The sequence below is a fragment of the Schistocerca cancellata genome, chromosome 7, assembly GCF_023864275.1.
Source record: "Schistocerca cancellata isolate TAMUIC-IGC-003103 chromosome 7, iqSchCanc2.1, whole genome shotgun sequence".
Classification (NCBI taxonomy): Eukaryota; Metazoa; Arthropoda; class Insecta; order Orthoptera; family Acrididae; genus Schistocerca; species Schistocerca cancellata.
The window spans coordinates 232,281,514-232,304,259 of NC_064632.1; the positions used below are offsets into that span (position 1 = coordinate 232,281,514).

General features: G+C 41.7%; 1 protein-coding gene and 1 non-coding gene across 2 annotated transcripts in view; both read right to left on the reverse strand.

Annotated features, from left to right (window-relative positions):
* Positions 1-22,746, reverse strand: part of LOC126091971 (XK-related protein 7-like) — an 85,300-nt gene that overhangs the window by 12,262 nt on the left and 50,292 nt on the right. The window lies entirely within an intron of this gene.
* Trnat-ugu (transfer RNA threonine (anticodon UGU)) lies at positions 16,290-16,363 on the reverse strand. The gene has a single exon. It is a non-coding gene; the product is annotated as a tRNA-Thr (tRNA).

The following is a 22,746-nucleotide window of genomic DNA, read 5'->3' on the forward strand; positions in this document are numbered from 1 at the left end:
TATCGAGTATGGAATGATACCTCCCAAACCCACACTGGGAGTGACTGAATAGTGACCTGGTTTCAAGAACCCACACTAGGTGCTGACTGTCCACACACTTCACTTCAGTGTCTTTTCTACGCAGATTGTCAGGCTAATACTATGATAACTACTGGAATCTGTCCGATCCTTCCCTGGTTTTAAAATCGAGATTAAAACAGATTCTTTCCACAAGTTGGGAAAGTCACCCTTCATCCAAATTTCATTAATGAGCTGAAGGAGGACCTCCTTCGACTGTTTCAACATGCTGTAGATTATCAGCTCGTTTCCAGGCATCTTATCACAAGCTACTGACAATGCAGAATCCAGCTCCCACAGGGAGAAAGGTTGATTGTATTCCTCCATATTGGTGGAATAGAAATCAAGAATCAGCCTTCTCCTGTATCTGCCAGTATCAATGGAAAATGGTTACAATTGGCCATAATGGATTTACGTGGACCTGTTGGTGGAGTTCAGGAACTCTTGCCAAGACCTCTGCTTACTCTCCCGAATTATTTGCCTCACCTTTGCACATGCCATTCGAATGTTTGCAAGATTCTCATCTGTAGGGCACTGAGTGAGTCTGCACATAACCACCCTACTGTGCCTGATTACAGAACAACACACAGGTCGCCTCACAGGCATTTCTGTTGAATTTGATGCATCAGCAGCATGGTGAATCACAGCTGCAATGTGATCCACCCAGTTCTGGACACCGACACACTGCCTGTAAAGCAACTAGTTAGCCTTTTTTAACAATCATCTTGGTGCCTTCCTTTCGAGATCTGTTCCATCAGGCAGATGGATTGAGATAGGGTAGTGGTCACTACCATGAAGGTCATTGTCCACTGCCCACTGAGCAGTGTCTGCAAGGGCAGGCAAGCAAGAGGAGAGGTAGACGAACCTGTAGCAGTGCTAAAATGTGTAGCTTGACCTACATTCATCAGTATGACATCTGTTGTGTGTATAAGATCCTCTAATACCTGGCCTTTAGGGCAAGTGGTTTTAGAACCCCATAGTACACTGTGTGCTTTTAAGTCCCATAAAAGGAGAAAGGGGCAGGGTAATTCATCAAGAAGATGAGTGAGGATCCCACTATCAAGATGCTCATGGGGTGGTAGGTACAGAAAGCACATCATGATGGCAACATGGGCCAGTATCTGAACAGCAACTGCTTGTGGTGATGTGGTTAAGGAAAGATGTGAGGAATGAAAAGTGTCCTTGATGAACACTGCAACAACTCCTTTTGCCCTGTCGCTGGTAAGGTTGTCTTTTCTGTAAAGGTGATATCCTCCAAGTACAGGCGTGTCAGTCTCTTTAAGACAGAGGCAAAAAGCTCTGTCCTGTACAATGAGTCTTGTTTTGTTTTGTTTTAGTGCACAAACTAGGGCCATACATGCCCACGTCAAAACTGTGAAATACGAAGAAAAAGAGATGAGTTAAAAACGAATAAATGACTACACATCAATTCCAATCGACAGAAGAGAAGACAGCTAAAAACAGGGGCACAGAGAAAGGTCTATAAAATACACCCTAGAGAAATGGAGGTCCAGAACTAAAAATTAGATGGCCTTCACCATACTGTTACGTCAAATAAAAATTAAAACACAGTTGACAGGCCGTGTATTGTTCGCTAGAACAACCGATAACTCTGACAGCAAACCCAAGCATGAATGTAAACGGTTAAAAAATAGGCATTCCATCCGGAAATGGCAGACAATTAAAAGTTGTGTGCAATGTGTACAATGTCATGGGAGAGCGCCACTTAATGGCGACGGCTAAAAGGGCAGTGCCCAATATGCAACCTAGTTAAAATTACCTCTCGCGGTGGGAGGGCTGAGAGGAGGTCATCCAAGCTGCTGGGGAGGCTTAACAACATGGAGCGTATTCCCATGAAGGGAGGATCAGTGGAGATGCCAAAGGGACAGGTGGCAACACAGAGATCGGAGGGACTATAACAACTAGTGGACTGACATATGAGGACTGCAGCCTTGGCAGCAGCCTCGTTTCCTGTCAGACCAACATGACCAGGAACCAACATAAACTTCAAAGTGGCTCCATCAAGAGTGAACAAGTGACAAGTTTTCCTGGACTCTGTAATGTAATTAACTGTTGGAGATAAAGTTTATCTCATGCGAAAAGTACGATGCCCACAGTAGGTTAAGGTAACTTCATTTATGTTGCCATAAAATGTGTTTAATTTATTTAATTATGAATATTTTCTTTTATGATAAATAATGGATTCGTTGGAGATGTTAAATGTGTTATATTTATATGTATTTATTTATATGTATCTTTGGAGTTTATTAAGGTCAGTAGACTAAAGAATCTGGAATGCAGGAATGTCTGCAACTTCTGGGCACACTTTGGCTTGCCCGCTACTTCTTTGTCGGTATTGGAGGGAGATGGACGTGTTTATGTGACCAGTACAGTATAATGCATTTAGAGCATCAATGTTCATAGTGAAAATGTTGTAGTTACTAAACAAAAAGTACGAATAAATATAATTTTTACCTGAAAGTATTTCGGATCCGGTAGTGTTTATTTCAAAAAAGAAGAAAACCCAGGCCATGCTTGTTGGAGTAATTATTTCTGCAGACAAAACTTTGAAAACCCCTAGACAAATGAGATCTGCAGTGTATAATCTTTCAGCAGCTATTAATAAATAAGTCTTGCTGAAATTGTGCTGGAACTACTCGTATTATTCTCAATTACAAACACGTGGTGCGAATGTGGTCCTACCACAATATACCGCATAACATTCCACAATCATTCAGTTATCAAGAAACGAGATAGGTACAATACGGTACAATACAGTGGCGTCGTCCGGGATTATTGAAAACGTTACTGAAATAAATTACCACCGAGATTGCGAAGAAAACGACAGAATTCGTACATCCTCGATGAAAATGTTCAAGGAAGTCGTATGCTGATACCTTCAATACAACGGAAAGCAGTTACTGGAGCCAGAATAACGGCGCAATAAGTCAAGAAAGAAGAAAAAAGTGTAAAGTGTTGTGCAACAAAAAAGCAATATTCATATAAGTGTAGTGTTTCAGTGTTGTGAATTCTATCACGCACCAATCAACAAAGAAGACGTTATAATATAAGAAAATCAGTAAACTGTGAGTAATATAATTTAGTATCCCTCAGAAAAGATAAATTTATTGTATTTTGTTTATTCCTGCGTAAAAAGATGACTATTGTAAAAGAGGAAAGTATTGACGACGGTGTCACCAACGCTAGTAGAGATGTAAATTTATCATTCAAAAGTGAATGCAACAGTAATAGTCCGAACCCTGTAGACAAAGTTGGAACTCGTACAGAAAGACAGAATGAAGTTAAAGACATGTTATCAAAAATAATGAATTATATGGAGGGAAAATTTAAGGCAATTGATGACACTAACAGACAAAACGGACAGTGGTTAGGAAATATTGAAGACAGACTCGATGCTAATGAGATTCGTTTGGATCAAATGGAGCAAAACAACGCTGCTCAGTTAGACCAGACTCTTAAGCTCATGACTGATAAATTTGAATAACAGTTCAAAGAATATGAAAAGAAAAACGACGATCACTTTCAAAAAGTAGAAGCAAAAACTTCCAGTTTGAGTCGTAATATGGTTAAGATCACAAGTAAGGTCAATTATGTCGGGAGAACATCTACATCTACATCTACATCTACATCTACATCTACATCCATACTCCACAAGCCACCTGACGGTGTGTGGCGGAGGGTACCTTCAGTACCTCTATCGGTTCTCCCTCCTATTCCAGTCTCGTATTGTTCGTGGAAAGAAGGATTGTCGGTATGCCTCTGTGTGGGCTCTAATCTCTCTGATTTTATCCTCATGGTCTCTTCGCGAGATATACGTAGGAGGGAGCAATATACTGCTTGACTCTTCGGTGAAGGTATGTTCTCGAAACTTTGACAAAAGCCCGTACCGAGCTACTGAGCGTCTCTCCTGCAGAGTCTTCCACTGGAGTTTATCAATCATCTCCGTAACGCTTTCGCGATTACTAAATGATCCTGTAACGAAGCGCGCTGCTCTCCGTTGGATCTTCTCTATGTCTTGTATCAACCCTATCTGGTACGGATCCCACACTGCTGAGCAGTATTCAAGCAGTGGGCGAACAAGCGTACTGTAACCTACTTCCTTTGTTTTCGGATTGCATTTCCTTAGGATTCTTCCAATGAATCTCAGTCTGGCATCTGCTTTACCGACAATCAACATTATATGATCATTCCATTTTAAATCACTCCTAATGCGTACTCCCAGATAATTTATGGTATTAACTGCTTCCAGTTGCTGACCTGCTATTTTGTAGCTAAATGATAAAGGATCTATCTTTCTGTGTATTCGCAGCACATTACACTTGACTACATTGAGATTCAGTTGCCATTCCCTGCACCATGCGTCAATTCGCTGCAGATCCTCCTGCATTTCAGTACAATTTTCCATTGTTACAACCTCTCGATACACCACAGCATCATCTGCAAAAAGCCTCAGTGAACTTCCGATGTCATCCACCAGGTCATTTATGTATATTGTGAATAGCAACGGTCCTATGACACTCCCCTGCGGCACACCTGAAATTACTCTTACTTCGGAAGACTTCTCTCCATTGAGAATAACATGCTGCGTCCTGTTATCTAGGAACTCCTCAATCCAATCACACAATTGGTCTGATAGTCCATATGCTCTTACTTTGTTCAATAAACGACTGTGGGGAACTGTATCGAATGCCTTGCGGAAGTCAAGAAACACAGCATCTACCTGTGAACCCGTGTCTATGGCCCTCTGAGTCTCGTGGACGAATAGCGCGAGCTGGGTTTCACATGACCGTCTTTTTCGAAACCCATGCTGATTCCTACAGAGTAGATTTCTAGTCTCCAGAAAAGTCATTATTCTCGAACACAATACATGTTCCAAAATTCTACAACTGATCGACGTTAGAGATATAGGTCTATAGTTCTGCACATCTGTTCGACGTCCCTTCTTGAAAACGGGGATGACCTGTGCCCTTTTCCAATCCTTTGGAACGCTACGCTCTTCTAGAGACCTACGGTACACCGCTGCAAGAAGTTAAAAATGTAGATGCAAAAGTAAAAAATCTGAAAACTGAAGTTAGTACAGGTAGAGAGAAAATCCATAATGCATTTAAAGTTGTGCATTCAGATATCAAACATGTAGAAGAAACAGTATCTGATCGTATTACTCTTGTAGACGATAAAACTGTTAAAGTAGAAAGCAAATTTGAACAAAAAATAGGTATTATTACTGAAAAAATAGATATAAATAATCAAAAAAGAAAGATGATGAGACTTACCAAACAAAAGCGCTGGCAGGTCGATAGACGCACAAACAAACACACAAAATTGTAGCTTTCGCAACCAACGATTGCCTCGTCAGGAAAGAGGGAAGGAGAGGGAAAGACAAAAGGATTTGGGTTTTAAGGGAGAGGGTAAGGAGTCATTCCAATCCCGGGAGCGGAAAGACTTACCTTAGGGGGAATAAAGGACAGGTATACACTCGCGCGCACACACACACATATCCATCCGCATATACACAGACACAAGCAGACATTTGTAAAGGCAAAAGTGTGTGTGTGTGCGCGAGTGTATACCTGTCCTTTTTTCCCCCTAAGGTAAGTCTTTCCGCTCCCGGGATTGGAATGACTCCTTACCCTCTCCCTTAAAACCCAAATCCTTTCGTCTTTCCCTCTCCTTCCCTCTTTCCTGACGAGGCAACCGTTGGTTGCGAAAGCTACAATTATTTTGTGTGTTTGTTTGTGCGTCTATCGACCTGCCAGTGCTTTTGTTTGGTAAGTCTCATCATCTTTCTTTTTAGATATATTTTTTCCACGTGGAATGTTTCCCTCTATTATATTCATATCATTGATATAAATAATCAGATAAACAAAAATGAAGTCAAGAGTTTAGAAAGTAGTATTAATGACATCACTAAGAAACTTGAAAGTGTTAGTAGCAATATGGTCACCAATAGTTTGCCGAACAATATTGGCACTTTGTGGTGCAATATTCCAGTAAAAAACTTTTCAGATGAGAGCAGTATGCATCCGGTAGATTTCCTGTAGCATTGCAAAGATAACTTTCTCCCAAATATGGATGATAATTTGAAAATTAAATTTGTGAAAAGATTTCTAGAAGGTGAAGCATTGTCATGGACTAATCATTATTGTACAGAGGGAATGGCTTTTGCAGAGTTTGAGGAGAGGTTCTTAAGTAAATTCTGGTCAGAGACAGAACAAGCAAGAATAAAAAGCGAATTCTTGAATGGACCTGTTTATAAACATGAATTTTGTAGCATGAAGCAATTTTGCAGAAATCAGTTAAGGAAACTCACTCACCTAAGCAAACCTTTTGATGAACTCACTCAAATCGATGCACTTAAAAGGAGGCTACCATGTGAACTACAGTGGGAGTTAGCTTATGGTCCAAATGACACAATTGATCAGTTTTTGAAATATGTTGACAAACTAGACAGAATTATTGAGAAAACGGATAAACCACCACACCATAGTCAAAACCATTTTCAAAAGACAGGGCATACAAGTTGGGGAAACACACAACACGATAAAAAGGAACCACACAATTTTCGAAGTAGTGATCCTCATCAGAGAAATCACCAGTACAACTTCAAGGGATCACAAGGACACAATTTCCATTACAAAGGTCAATATGGAAATAACCATAATCAATTTGGTAACAGACACTTTGGAAATAAACCAAAGGAGTGGAATAGTCATAATGGTATGGAGAGAACTGAACAAGAGTTAAAAAACTGAATAGGGCTCCATTGGCGGTCTGCAAGGTAGGAGCTACTTATACACAAATGGAAAGGGCCAACCCAAACTGTCAAACTAAACAGAAAGATACCAGTGACATAATGAGTAATTATTTTAAAGAGAAGTGTTATCCCATTAATGTAGTATCTGTTACAAATAATATGTGTCATACAAATAAACCACAAACAAAAGGTAAGTTATTTAAAGACACTGATTGCTTAGAAAACTGTGAAGAATTAAACTTAGATTCATTCTACGAGTGGGCTGAGAGGGGCACCTTGCTGGAGAATAGTTGTTCAAATGATCAAAGTGTATTAGGAATTAGAGAACTTATGGAAGAGTCTGGTGGGCTAGGAATGAAAAGAGCACCTAGTAAGGATGATTTAAATGTGTATCTGCATACTGAAGGTAAGAGTGCAGAGGATCAAGAGGATAATTTTTGTGATGTTAATTGGGAAGGAAAGGAGATTGAGGATAGTAGTGAAGAAAGATGTTTTATTGGTGTAAGTGAGGAGTTGGAAGCTTTAGGGATTATTAATATAAAAGAGGATAGCAATGAAATTAGTGAAGTACACACGAACACAGTTGACAATTTGAATGTTAAGGATGCCAGAATTTTAGTCAATGAGTTATTTGATCTTGATACATGTAAGAAAAACGAGAAGGAATTGAAAGCAGGTAATATTGACAGCAGTAGGGGAGTAGAGTATGAAATGTCAGATAGTGAGCAATTTTTGTTTAACTTATGGTTTAACAGAAGTGCCATTAAGGATGATGAAAATTTCAGAAAGGTAACACTTGATATATGTGAAACTACGTATCCAGACTGGTAGCATAGAATTAAGTATCACATTGCACAAATGTTAAGAGATAAATATAAAGGGGAGACACACAATAGTACAAATGAATGTAGTTGGATTAATGAAATATTCAGGAATAGTAATCAGGCCACAGAAAATGCAATTAGGGTAATAACTGCATATAACTCTGGTAGTAATGATACAGGTAAGGACACTGGAAAGGGATATGGATTTAGTGAAATTGAAGATGACTTATTACATGAGAACGTTAACAAAAAATTTGACTTTGATGTAAGCAGTCCGTTTATTGATGTACAGATAGGATCATGGAAAGGAAAGTGTTTAGTGGACACAGGAAGTCAAGTATCTGGGATATCAGAATCATTAAGTAAAAAACTGAAAACTAATAAGGATTATGTCGAGTTACCTGTGGTAGGAATTAAAATAAGAGGTGCTACTGGGAAGCACAGTAAATCAATAAGGAGTCAGGCTTTTATTACTTTTGAAATTGAAGGTGTATTACGGTCACATGGGTGTCTCATCATTCCTGATCTCACAGAGGATTTTATCCTAGGCATGTCTTGGATAACAAAAGTAAGTGCAGCATTTGATTGGGCAGAACAGAAATTAATGATGACTCTACCAAGTGGTGAAGTCATCACTATGAAACTTCTTACATCAAATGTGTTTTGCATGAATAAGTCTGTGAACAGTATTGAATTTACAAAAGAAGGTAAGTACATTGAGAGCCATGTCACAGATTTTGATACAGATGAGATAGAGTTTGAAAAGTTGGTAAATGAAAAAGTAGCCGAAGCTAGAGAACTAACTGAGAACCAAAAACAAGATTTGAAATTATTTTTGTGGGAATATAGTGATGTATTTAGCAATATACCAGGTAAAGTAATTGGATACCAATGTACTTTACAGTTGAAGCCACATGAACCTTTCTTTACAAAACCATACAGTATTCCAATCTCGAAAAGGGTAGCAGTGGAAAAAGAATTGCAAAAGATGGAAGTGTGTGATATCATTGAGAGGAGTATAAGCCCTTATAATAATCCCTTAGTCACTGTAAATAAACCTAATGGACAAGTCAGATTAGTACTAGATTCCAGACAGTTAAACAAATGTTTATACAGAGAAACTGACCACCCAGAGAACATCGATGAGTTGTTATACAAATTTAAAAATATCCAAATTATGTCAAGTCTTGACTTAACTTCAGGTTTTCATCAAGTACCTCTTGCAATTAGTTCTAGAAAGTACACTGCTTTCTTATACAATGGGAGATGTTACCAGTATTGTGTAGTGCCTTTCGGATTAAACTCATCAGTCGTCGAATTTATAAGGGCACTAGACTATGTACTTGGCCAAGAAGTTGTGTCAGAATTAACAATTTATGTAGACGATATATTAGTGTCAAATAAAAGTTGGGAGGATCATTTGAAGTTATTGAAAAAGGTGTGTGAGAAACTCAGAAGAGGTTTTATATTAAATTTCTGGGCAACAAATCGACATATGTATTTATGTAATTTATGTTGTGAGACAAAGGAGGAAGGCAATGGTTGATGAAAGAATAAACAGTTTACTACAGTTATGATAAAAAGTTAAATACAAGTGAAGACAATGATGCAATTTCTGTATCGGACTGACAAGTGGACCGGGGTACACTTGTAAGTCCTGGTGGGCTGTTGTAATGTAATTAACTGTTGGAGATAAAATTTATCTCATGCGAAAAGTACGATGCCCACAGTAGGTTAAGGTAACTTCATTATGTTGCCATAAAATGTGTTTAATTTATTTAATTATGAATATTTTCTTTTATGATAAATAATGGATTCGTTGGAGATGTTAAATGTGTTATATTTATATGTATTTATTTATATGTATCTTTGGAGTTTATTAAGGTCAGTAGACCAAAGAATCTGGAATGCAGGAATGTCTGCAACTTCTGGGCACATTTTGGCTTGCCCGCTACTTCTTTGTCGGTATTGGAGGGAGATGGACGTGTTTATGTGACCAGTACAGTATAATGCATTTAGAGTATCAATGTTCATAGTGAAAATGTTGTAGTTACTAAACAAAAAGTACGAATAAATATAATTTTTACCTGAAAGTATTTCGGATCCGGTAGTGTTTATTTCAAACAAGAAGAAAACCCAGGCCATGCCTGTTGGAGTAATTATTTCTGCAGACAAAACTTTGAAAACCCCTAGACAAACGAGATCTGCAGCATATAATCTTTCAGCAGCTATTAATAAATAAGTCTTGCTGAAATTGTGCTGGAACTACTCGTATTATTCTCAATTACAAACATGTGGTGCAAATGTGGTCCTACCACAATATACCGCGTAAGATTCCACAATCATTCAGTTATCAAGAAACGAGATAGGTAACAACCAGTACAACCCGTTGCACTAAAGGATGGGCAGCGTATAGCGCATACAGGCTTTGAAGGGCGCTGAGAGTGTCTGAGCAGATGACATAATTGAAAAGCCTTTGTCGCCGGATGTACTCTGTGCCCTGATGCAGGGACAAGAGCTCTGCCGTAAATACTGAGCAGTGCGCCAGAAGCAGATACCGAAAAATGTCGGCAGCAATGACGAAGGCACACCTAACACCAAAGTCAGCCAGCCATCAGTGTACACAAAGGTACTACCGCGAAGTTCCATGTGAAGGTCATGAAACTGAATGCGATAGAGCAAGGCTAGAGTAGTGTCCTTAGGAAGTGAATGAAGGCCAAGGAGAACACAGACCGCCACATGAAGCCAAGGTGCTGAAGGGTTAACATTCACTGGGAAAGTTGCACGTAGCGTGAAGTTAAGTTGCCAGAGCAAGAGCCGAAAGTGAACTCCAGGAGGTAACAGAAGAGGGACACACCCTATACTGGCAATCAAAGGAATAATAGGATGGATGGCCAATGCACGGCAGACAAATGGCATGCTTACCTACTGAGGAGAGAGTCACAGCAGAAGTTCTGCAGCTTCTGCATACAGACTCTCAATCGGGCTAGTATAAAAGATGACACTGGCCAAACAGATGCCATGATGGTGGATAGTATTGAGACTGTGTAAGAGGGATGGACACGCAACTGCATAAAGCACCCACAGTCCAGTTTCGAACGGCCAAGGGACTGGTACAAACGGAGGAGGGTGGTTCGATCTGCTCCCCAGATAGTACCACCAACGACACGTAGGACACTCAGGAACCACATACAGAGGGCTGCCAGGTAAGACATGTGGGAGGACCAAGAGTGTTTCCTATCGTGCATGAGCCCCAGGAATTTCTTAGTTTCAATGAATCAAAGAGCAACAGGCCCAAGATGTGAAGATGGTGGGAGAAACTAATTGTGCCACCAAAAATTCATACAAATGGTTTTGTCAGTGGAAAATGAAAGCCATTGTCGATGATCCATGAGGAAAGACGATCAAGACATCGCTGAAAGACGTCTCTCAATAAGATAGGTCCATGGAGAACTGCAACAGATGGCAAAATCATCAACAAAAAGGGAAAAAGTAGCCAGAGATGTCCAGCAGGAAACAGGCGATTATACGGTTAATGGTGACAGTGAAGAGGATGACGCTCAGGATGGAACCCTGAAGTACACCGTTTTCCTGGATAGTACAATGAGTCTGAAGTCCTCCAGAAGAGTCCTGTATCCATTTATATTCCATTGGAGTCCGGGAGCCATTTCATCAGTATGGTCTATATTTACCACTGTCCTTGAACTGGGATGATGAGGTGCTTGTAGAGTGAGATGGAGTGGAGGAACTGCCTGGCACTGTTGATGCAGCATCAAGATCCATGATATCATCATCAATGAGACGTGCCAGAATGACCTCTGATGGTGCCCAGGGCAGCTTTCGACCCAAATGGTTAGATCCTTTTTCCCAGCACGGATGAGTGGGAAAAGAGTGCAGTGAGAGCCACTTTTCTTTGAAGAAAGTGAGCATGGAGAGGCACTCTGCATTTGGGGTGACTTTGGTCTGCTCACTGTGAAAGCATTACTGGTCTCTTCCATCCTTAGCTGCCTGGATCACTACGTCTTTAACTTTGTTTTGGCACAAGCAGGTGCAAGTACAGGCCCTGGTGGTAGACGTCTGTGTTGAAGCGTCGACCTAGGTACAAGTTTCTGCACCAAGGAAGCATAAGAAGTGGCAAAGACACGGGTTTTATCACCTTATATTCCTTTTGGCTTCTACAATGGGGATCCAATTGGTCACTTATTTCCTGAATTTTGCATTCCTCTGCAAAAACAGGACAGTCTTGGCTCCAGGCTCGGTGTCTCCCAGATCTGTTAATGCAGACTGCTGGAGATGAACAGTCGGTCCCCATCTTCGTGGGCTGCCTTTCCACACTTCCTACAGGTCGCTTTGCCTCTGCAACTCAAGTGTTGTATGGCCAAAATGCTGGCATTTGAAGCAGCACATAGGGTTAGGTACATAGGGCCTAACTCTGACTCGGAGGAAACCTGCCATGATGCGTTCACATAGCATCAGAGAATTAAAGGTCACAATGAAGGTGGCAGTCTTCTCAATTTCTCCATTATTCTTACAAGCCATTTGCTCCACATCTATTTTCCCCTGTGATGCCCATTCTTGTTCGAGTTTGGCAACATCAATGTCCATAATATCATTTGCTGGAGTTAAGGGAGTTATGCAACTGAACAATGATGTCCTACTTACCCAATTTTTGTGACTTTCTAAATAAGTTCCTCCTGCTTTGTAGGGTTAGTCTCGACCAGCAAGGAACCATTTCGCAACCGCTTAATAGACTTTAAGGTACCAGCAAGCCCTTCTAAGTCTTTATGGATATAGAAGGGGGACACTTTTTCAGGGTGTATACGGGGACAAGAAAAAAAAAATTCCCGGATTATTCCCGGATATCCCGTTTAAAAAATATGCTTTTTCCCGGGCGAAAATACACTTTCTCTGTGCTAAGTGACAGTAGGTTTTCCGTAGATTTTCCCTCGGAACTGTAAAACTTATTAATCCATTGAATGGTTAACGTTTTATATAATCGCGTAGAACTTCCCCCCCCCCCCCCCCCCAAAAAAAAAAAAAAAAAAAAGGGCAGAGAAGTTTTGGAGAGACTTTTAATAAAAAAAAGGAGAGAAGTTTTGGAAAGACCTTTGACTTGCAGCAACATATACGCTGCGTTGCAACTGAGGTTGCGATGTCCTTTTGTAAGCGAGTCATATCTCAAGCCACGAGATCTCGCCAGCCGATGACAGCAGCTATTCATAGCATAGGACACGTGTTATAGTCAGCCAATAGCAAGATCACTGGTTACATAGCGCAAACACACAAGAGGAAAAGTTAACGGTTTACATTAATATACACAGTACTGTATATCTACAAGAAAAGCTAAGCTTTCACATATAATATTGGTCTCTAAGATTAACACACTACAATAGAAGCTACGCTTTCACATGTAATATTGATATTTTTTTGCGTGTGTTATACTTTAAGATACATCACACAAATGTGCCAGTAAATTTAAAATTATGACATAAATGCCTCGGCTCGAAATTCTTGTAAGTGGCTGGTCCTCAAACTGTTCAGTTTCGAACGCTCTGTGATTTAGATATCCATCCCACTTTCTCACATGTAACATAATTCATCTTGCGTAAAAAGAAATTTACTTTGAAAGTAACGCTTTTCTAACGACCGTTCGCAATATTGTTAGAAATAGGTTCGATTTACCAGTTGCCAGAGAGCGCCAGAAAACGCATTATTGTGCGTGTGCAACTGCAGTGGTGTACGAAGCCCGCATGTTCGTGTGTATAAAGCACTAAGAGAGCTTACATTACACCAAAAAAGAAACAGGGCATCAGAGGATACTCCAAAGAGCATCGAAATTTCCTAAACTATACTAAAATGCATAATTCGGCTTGAAGTGCAAATTGGCTTTTTCCAGATTCACAATGAAGTAGGTTCCATCTGATATTAAGTTTTTCAGTGTGGTTTTTGGGATGTAAATTTTCTTGGAGTACCAGTGCTCTACGATCTCATGTTTGGTTCTTTATCGTGGCATAATGCCATACATGGCAGAAGATGATAACGTGCACTTGAAATTCACCGAACAGTTGGAACTAGCCAATACTGTAGAATGAAGCACTTCGTTTCAAATAAAATGATTGCCTCAGCGGAATTTCTTTAGCAAACTTGCAAAAATAATTTCATTCTTCTGCAAGGCGATTAATATGCTTGACTGCTACTAACTCGGAAAGAAAATAAAATCAGAAAACTGAAATTAATAATATATTTTTGCCCTCCGTAACTATGTGAATGTATTTTAATTCACTTGATAGCTCCTGGCCACAGAAATCCGTTTTGTTTTCATTTGACGTGGGAGCTGTACACGAAGAGAAGAAGCAAAATCACTTAATGTAAACATGGGTCACGTGGAGACTAACCCCCTCCCCACTACAACTCGGACAACTCTGTGCAAGCGCGAATCTGGCATCTAGGGCGCGCGGGAAAAATTTTTCTCGTTTGCATCTGGCTGCTTGCAGCTACTACCGATACAGCTAACAGCCAAACTACAAGTAGCGCCGTAGCGGGAAGCGGGAGAAGGTACTGCTTATACGCGAGTCAAATGTGCATGCACAACAGACCACTAGCAACTGGTCAAACGAACCTAATGTGAACAGTTGTGACGTCATGCTCATAGCAAGCAGTTTATTGTTACGAAGAATTACAGTCTGCGCCCTATGGGCTTTGACATACTTTTGCTATCTGCAGACGCTTGTGCGTGCACGGTGTTTTGTTGTAAATTGCACATTTCCTTTGCCACTAAAGTTTTATTTTTTCCCTCTCGTTTATATTTTATTGCTGCAGTATCATTCTCCAGTAGCAGGATACAATAACATTCTTTGCTAGAGAATCAATTCTGCAGTCAAAATTACAAAAATTTAACTGACAGCTAAAACAATGAAAAATTCCCGGAATTCCGAAAAATTACCGGGTTTGTCCCGGTTTTCTCCCGGATGAAAAAATTCCCGGGTTATTCCCGGATGTCCCGGGTCGTATACACCCTGTTTTTCAAATGTTCGATTCATGACTCCTTGAGCCCCATTACTAACAAAAAGTTGATATCAGGAGGACAAGCCTCCATTGTTCTTTTTGATTAATCAGTGCGAGTACACCCACACAGTATACTCTTCCCGCAGGGAAGGGAAGAAGATGCCAAGGGTTCCATCTCTGTCCCAGCTACGGAAGTAAGGGTCCACTAAGACAGAGCCCCGCGTGCCTGAGTAAACCTTATACAACTGAGGAGTGGCAGGTTCCCCAGAGGTTGACTGCTAACGACTGTTCCACCTCAACAGCCACACATCTAATATGCGCAGGATACCTTGAGACTGAGTTTTTTTTTTAATCGAGATTCATTCCATCCTTGCGATCCGGGTGGTTAAGCCAAGATCCCCGTTCCCTGTGACACAACATTCCATCACTGCGCCACACAGTGATCACTGAAGCATGTACAGAGCTCATGGTGACAAGAGGACTGCGGCGCTAACCAATCCTCAGTTCAGGAACCCTGGGTCGCCGAACCCATACTCAGCAAAGCAAACAAAACTGAAGGAAAGTAGAGTACTCCTGGTTCCACGTAACTTAAAATTTCTGGGTGCAGTAAATTTAGGAGGAGATGGATCAGAGTACTGTCAGTCCGAGCAGTTTACCATGCTCATTTCTACCTCAGTTAAGGTTCAAGAGAAGCTGTTTCGGATGACACAGTTACATTTTGTGATATCCTCTGATCTGTTATCGCCACATATGTCAACCATATAGTGACATCAGTGTTGGCTGAGGTACCAGGACTGCAGCTGAGTGAGCAAGTGATAGTTTTCCTGGACCGTTGCACTAAGGGATGGACGGTGTACAGCACACAGAGGCTCTGAAGAGAAAGTCAGAGCAGATGACACAATTGAAAAGTCTGTGTGTCTGGGTGTACTGTATGGCCTGATACAGGGCAAAGACCTCTGCTGTAAATACTAAGCAATGTTCCAGCAGCCGACACCAAAAAATGTTGGTGCCAATGGTGAAGGCACACCCAACATCAAGGGCAGTCTGAGGGCCATCAATGTACACAAAGGTACTATCATGGAGTTCCAAGTGAAGATCGTGAAATTTACGCCAATAGATCGAGGGTGGAGTAGTGTTTTTAGCAAGTGAATGAATGCCAAGGTGAACACGGGCCGCCACACGAATCTAAGGTGGTGGAAGGTTAACACCCATCAGGAAATGGCGGATAGTGTGAAATTAAGCTGCTAGAGCCAGAGCCAAAAGCGAACTTCAGGAGGTAACAGAGAAGAGGGATGTGCCCCATAAGGGCGATCAAAGGAATCATTGAAGAACGAGGCATTGGATGGGTGGCCAAGTATCACTGACTAACGGCATTCGTATCTGTTGAAGAGGAAGTCACAGCGGTATGACAACGGTAATTTGGTAGCTTCTGCACACAGGCTCTCAACAGGGCTACAGAAAAAGGCGCCAGTGGCCAAACGGATGTCACAATGGTGGAATGTATTGTGATGGCATAAAATAAGACAGACATGCAGAAGCATAAACTAAACACTAATATTACAATGAAATGAACACCCTTAGCTGCTTACAGGTGTTGACATACGTCAACGGGGACAGATGAAAATGTGTGCCCCGACCAGGACTCGAACCCGGGATCTCCTACTTACAAGGCAGACGCTCTATCCATCTGAGCCACCGAGGATACTGAGAATAGTGCGACTGCAGGAATTTATCTCTGGTACGCCTCCTGCGAAACCCACTTCTCAATGTATTGTCCCGCACTACATTTGTAGTTGCCCCCGCCCATTACACAGTGCGTTGCCGAGTCCCGTAAGAGTTTGGGTACTGTTTGTGCATTCGCACACAAGAAGAAGATGGTTAAGTGGCCGGTGAGTCTTATATATATATATATATATATATATATATATATACTAAGATGGTATCTGTTCTTTCGGACATGTCCGCATGGGCTACCAGGTAAGACACAAGGGAGGACCAAGGAAGTTTCCTATCGAGCACGAGTCCCAGGAATATCATAGTTTCAACGAACGGAAGATGTAAAGACGGCAGAAAAAATTAATTGCACTACCAGAAATTCATACAAATGGTTTTGTCAGTGGAAAAGCAAAAGCCACTGTCGGTGCTCCATGTGTAAATACGAGCGAGACATCACTGAAGGCGCCACTCAATGTGAGAAGTCAGTGAAGAACAGCAATAGATGGTAAAATCACCAACGAAAAGGAAGCCAGAGATGCCTGGCAGGAAGGGTCACAATAGGACTAATGACGATAGCAAAGAGGACGATGTTCAGGATGGCGCCCTGAGGCACACCGTTTCCTAGATAAAGCTGTCTGACAAGACAGAACCCACAGGGACCTTGAAAACTCAGTCTTTTGAAAATTCCTGAACAAAATTGAGCATGCAGCCATGGAAGCCCCACGTGCAGAGAGTATGGAGGATACCAGTCCTCCAACAGGTGTTGCAGGCTTCATCCAAAACGAAAAACACAGCTACAGTTCGGTATTTCCACAGAAAACCATTAATGACGTGGGGTAATAAGGTGACAAGATGGTCAACTGCAGAACGGCGCACTCAAAATCCACACTGTGCACTGGTCAGTAAATTGCGAGACTCTAGTCACCATACCAGCCGGGCATGTATCACGTTCCATCATGCAAACACTGCTGGTGAGATAAATGGGGTGATAACTAGAAAAAAGATGTTTGTCCTTACTGTGCTTAGTTATGGGTATGACAGTGGCCTCACGCCAGCATCTGGGAAACGTGCCCCCTGCCCTGATGTGAATGTACGTATGAAGGAAAACAGCTTGCCCACAAGAGAAAGTATCTGCAACATCTGAATGTTAACACTGTTCGGCCATGAGGCGAGAATCAGGATGAAGTGAGAGCATGATCTAGCTCCCTCATAGTAAAGGCAGCACAGTAGCACTCATGATTCTGAGAGGAGAACGGTATCACCCGAGCCTCCTCCATTTGTTTCCAACGAAGGAAAGCAGAGTGACAGAGGTAGGACCTTGAAGTCTCCACAAAATGGCAGCCCAAGGTGTTGGAGATAACAGCAGGGTCCACTATGACATCGTCTGCTACTGTCAGACCAGAAACTGGGAAATGGACCTTGGTCCCAGACGGCCGTCAGAGGTTGTCCCACATGATGGACGAGGGAATGGAACTGTTAGAAGAAGTAGTAAATGAAACCCAGCTAGCTACTTTGCTATCCCAAAGAATGCGACAACACTGTGCACACAACTGTTTATAATGAATGCAATTTGCCATCATAGGATGATGGTTAAAAATGCAGAGAGCACATATCCGCACGCGAATTGTGTCGTGGCACGCCTCAGTCCACCAAGGGCTGGGTCACAGCATGGTAAAGACAAAGTGACAGGAATGGAAGTTTCTGCAGCATTAAGGATAATCTTCATAACCTATTCTACCTGATTATCACAACTGGGGAAATGTGGTTTGTCGAAGGTCGCAAGGGACGTGTAAATCCCCAGTCAGCCTTAGAAAGGCTGCTATTTGGGTGTGCACGTAGGTGGGATAGGAGTCACAAAATGGATAGCACACGGGAAATTGTCACTCGAGTACGTGTCCGAGAGAACAAACCATTCGAGACCGTGGGCAAGTTGGGCAGTGTAGAAGGAGAGGTTAGTGCAGAAGGAGAGGTCCAAATGGGAATAGGTGTGCGTGGAGTCAAAGGAATGTGGGTGCTCCCATGTTAAGGCTGATGAGGTTAAATTGACTGAGGTCAGCCAAGAGGGCACCTCTCCAATAGGCTCTGGGAAAGCCTCAAAGTGGATGGTGAGCATTACAGCCACCAAGCAGCAGAAAGGGGTGAGGAAGTTGTCCAATAAGCTGGAGGAAGTCTCCCCTGGTGACACCGAATGATGGAGGAATGTAAACAGTACAAAGGGAAAATGTCGCGTGAGGCAGGAAAAGATGAACTCCAACAGCTTGATGCTGGGTAGTCAGGAAGATGGGTTAACTATGAATGTCATCCCGGATGAGCAGAATGACTCCCCCACAAGACAAAATGCTGTCCTTGGGGGAGAGGAGAGTGGGGGTGGGATCAATGCAGACCAGGAAGAATTGCTGGCGTTCAAAACAGTTATGAGGATGCAATTCTTTTCCCCTGAAGGCAGAGAACAAGCAATGCTGCAATTTTAAGAGCAGCAGTACCTCCTCTTTGCTGGACCGAAGGCCAGAAACATTCCATTGGAGGAGAGTCATGACAAGGAAAAGGGAGGAGGCAAAAAATGAAGGTGTGTCACCTCAGCAGCTGCCGAGTGCCATCTTTGATGGCTCACTTCTACAGAGCACAGAGGCTGGAGGATCCTGCTCCATGAAATCCACAGAGGCATTGGCATTCTCCCTCTGTCAGTCTGCAGAGTCTAGGGCAGAAAAACGGTTGGTGGAGCGCACTTATGACAAGGAGGTCGGCCAGGCGAGGGCATCACGTGGCGACACCAATGAAGAGGATCTCCGAGTCGGCGAAGGAGAAGACCATTCGCTTTTGTGTGATTTCTTTGAGTATTTCCGGTTGGTAGAGGAAGACACAGATGTTTGTTGGCTGGAGAGATGGAGGAAGTCTTCACAGGAGTATTCCTTCTCTCCTTTCTGACCTGCTGATTGTGTAGCAGGTGACTTCGTCCCATGAGATGAAAATTTGGTGGCTTGCTGCACAGCTGGAGGAGGAGACGAGGATGCTACCAGGATACTGGGTGATTTTACAACTGGTGTGCTGAATTTGAGGTCACAAGTCTGTGTGGCCACGTCTTTCATGGAGCGATAAGCAACAGAAGAGCGCTATAAGTGCCGGATGGTAGAATGCATGCTTTCCAATTAGACACCAACTTGCGAGCAACAGGGTAAGGCACTTTTTCTTCACCCAAATCTCCTGGGCAGCCAGCTCATCAAAATACATGGGGCAATTGTGGGAGGAGGCGGCATGGCGGCCATTGCAGTTGGTACAGAGAGGAGAAGGAGATGGACAATCATCCTCATGAGCATCCTTACCACAGACTACATATTTAGCCACATGCCGACAGTACATTCGAGTGTGGATGTAACGACGACAGCAGTAGCAGCGCATGTTCGGACTGACTGTGATAACTTCATAACCTGCTTTGATCTTTGACGGAAGCACTGCTCTATCGAAAGTGAGAAAAAGAGTGCATTTGGGCACTAAGGAGGCGTTTACCTTTTCAGTCACCCAATGGACTGCAATGACTCTCTCATCAGAGAGGTATGTTTGGATTTCTGCCTTGGTCAGATCACTAAGCAGCCTAGTGTAACTAACATGAGAAGAGTTCTGCATTCGATGGACCTCAAAAAGAACAGAATAGCCACGGAGCAGTGAAGCTGCAAGCAGTAGTTGTGTTTGAGAATCAGAAGTAGTCTTCAAAAGCAAAGAACCACTTAGCAGGCTTTCACACGGCCAGCAATTGCACCGACATCTTTCTGAATAATAAACATAGTGAAGGACTGACCGTTTTCAGTATGTGAAACCACGAGGAATCGTCTTAGAGCTGGGAGTGTCTGCAAATCTTTAGCCTCTTTCTGTTTACATTTCATAGACGCTGACTATGAAGAAGATTGCCAGTGTCTCCGATGGCTTGCTTCTTCCAGCTGGGGAGGCCCCTTCAGGAGGTGCACCTGCCTTAGGTGATTGTTCACACCTTAGGTCACACCTCCCAAACACCTGCCAGAGGGACCAATCAGCAATTTGGGAAGGTAACAGCTCACGCAATCACCCCTCCCTGGGTCTGGCCTGTGCCAGGGGGTACCTGCAAACCCTATGTGTCAATGCACGGTAAGTAATTATGCGTTGCCTAGTCGCCTGTCACGCTCGCTTGTTACGCTTCAGACACATGGGCTGGCCTTCAGGAGCACACAGGCAGGAAGAAGAAAAAGAGGAACCTCAAGCACAAAAACAGAGGAGAACAGACATATTCCTCAAGGGAGGTGAGAAATAATAGCAAGAGGATAGACATGCAGCACGGAAGGGGAACTATGCTGCCAAGGCTGGGCCCTCGTGGTGGCCAAGCACGAACCCATCAAAGAGCGGCGAGCCCCCTGGAGGGTTTTAATAGTAGTTATGTGTTTCTAAATTTGTTTACAACAGGCAAATGGAGAAATAACACTAGGAAAAGTAGCAATAGACTAGAGTTACATAAATCTGTAAATAGAGTATTAATTTTCAGTAGATTGCATAGATTAGTAATAAGAAATAACTTGAAAGTCTTCTTGTCTCATCAAACACAGTAGCAACAGTGATCTTCATAACACATGTAGCTAAAGGAATAAGTGTACAGCAATGGGGATTTCGTATATGAGGAGTTGAGATATGAAAAATTGTGTACGGGGAGCAAAAACAATTGAAGTTAAAAAAGCTGATTATTTTGGGTTCTACACAAATTATGTTTTGTTGTATGCCAAAGAGGATAGATGAAACTAGTTCTTTGCAGACTGTATCATGTTACTTCTATTATTGGTGGGATAGTTTAGGAGTTTAGGAGCAATGAAAAAGTTATTTCTATGTGTAGGGGCCTACCTCTCATAATGACGATTTGTATATGATTTTGAACTAAGCTTGAAAGATGACAGTATTTTAAGTTCTGTTGGGTTACACAAAAACATGCAGAACACAAACAACATATTTCATATGTTCGGGAGAACATCACATGATAAAATGGGCAGCACATGTGAAGATAACACTACAGGTTGATATACAATTTTTTTTTTCCTTTTTACTAGATTTTCTTTCACTTCTTTCCTGCTTTATTTTCATTATACATAGAAAAGGTTATTTCAGAATGCGTTTGGTGAATTAAATCTTGATATAATTATGTGCCTGTTTACATAATGTAGCTGTTGTGATATGTAATTGCCATTTTCAATTATTCTGATGTTGCATACTTGCTTATTTGTTATCTGAATTCATTTCCTATGGACAGAGTAATATGAAAATGCCATTTTGTGTAAAACTGTTAATCAATGTAATCAGAATTTTTGAAAGTATTATGAGAGGCAACGTATTTGAGTGATGTAGAATTACACTGAGAGGTCGAAAGAGAAAGCATTAACAAGGAGTCGGGAGCTAGAAGAGAGTGGAGGTGATAGTTGTACCACATATGTACTGCTGCATATTGTGTTTGTGGCCAGTGAAAAATATCAGTGTTTGCATAGTGCTGCATTTATGATCGTGGAGTGTACCGCGATTAAAGACCTAGTGACTTTACGTGTCACGTTGCTCATTTGCTGTAACTGTGTTTGGATTCATTAAACATAAAACTTTGATATGCAGACTGTAAGCTGTGTGTACACTGTAAAAATAATGTTTATGATTGTAGACAGCACGAACTGTTCAGTGCATACCATATACTGTGGAATGAAACAGGAAATATGGTTACACATTTTTGTGTCAAATATTGGCATTAAGAACTTTAACTGTGTATGTACGATGTGCTGATCACAGGTGACTGATTATGTAAACAATTTCACATGCCACTCATTGTTTGATTTAAACTGCAGACTAATGATTCACAGTACAATCAACTTGATTTACTTTCATAGTATACTGTGCAAAGTGCCATGCTGTGATCATAAATTGTAAATCAGAAAACTGTGGCTAACGTGTGTAACAGACATTATGACATCAGGTTACATTACATGTTAATAGAAAGAAGCATGTGTTATATTTGTTGTTGCATGCAGATACACAAATTGCAATTATATCTACAAACATTGAGCATTTCTGTTAAATTTGTAACAGGTGTCCCTGATCAAGAAGCTCAGCAAGACAATGTCAATTACTGGATAACATGCTCAAGGATCAAGGACCAACGAGGCGGATGTCAACAACTCACAGACTGCATAAGCTAAGTCGAAACTGTTTTGAAGAAACAGTGACTAAGAGACACCGTGAATAACATTGTTCAAATCAGTGATGTTAAAGCTCAATATGCAAAGCAAGAGTAACTTTTCATGGTAATTAATTTCATGTAATTATAAAGTGTCATAGTACAACATCGTTTTGATTTCTTTTCAATAATAATTTTCAGAA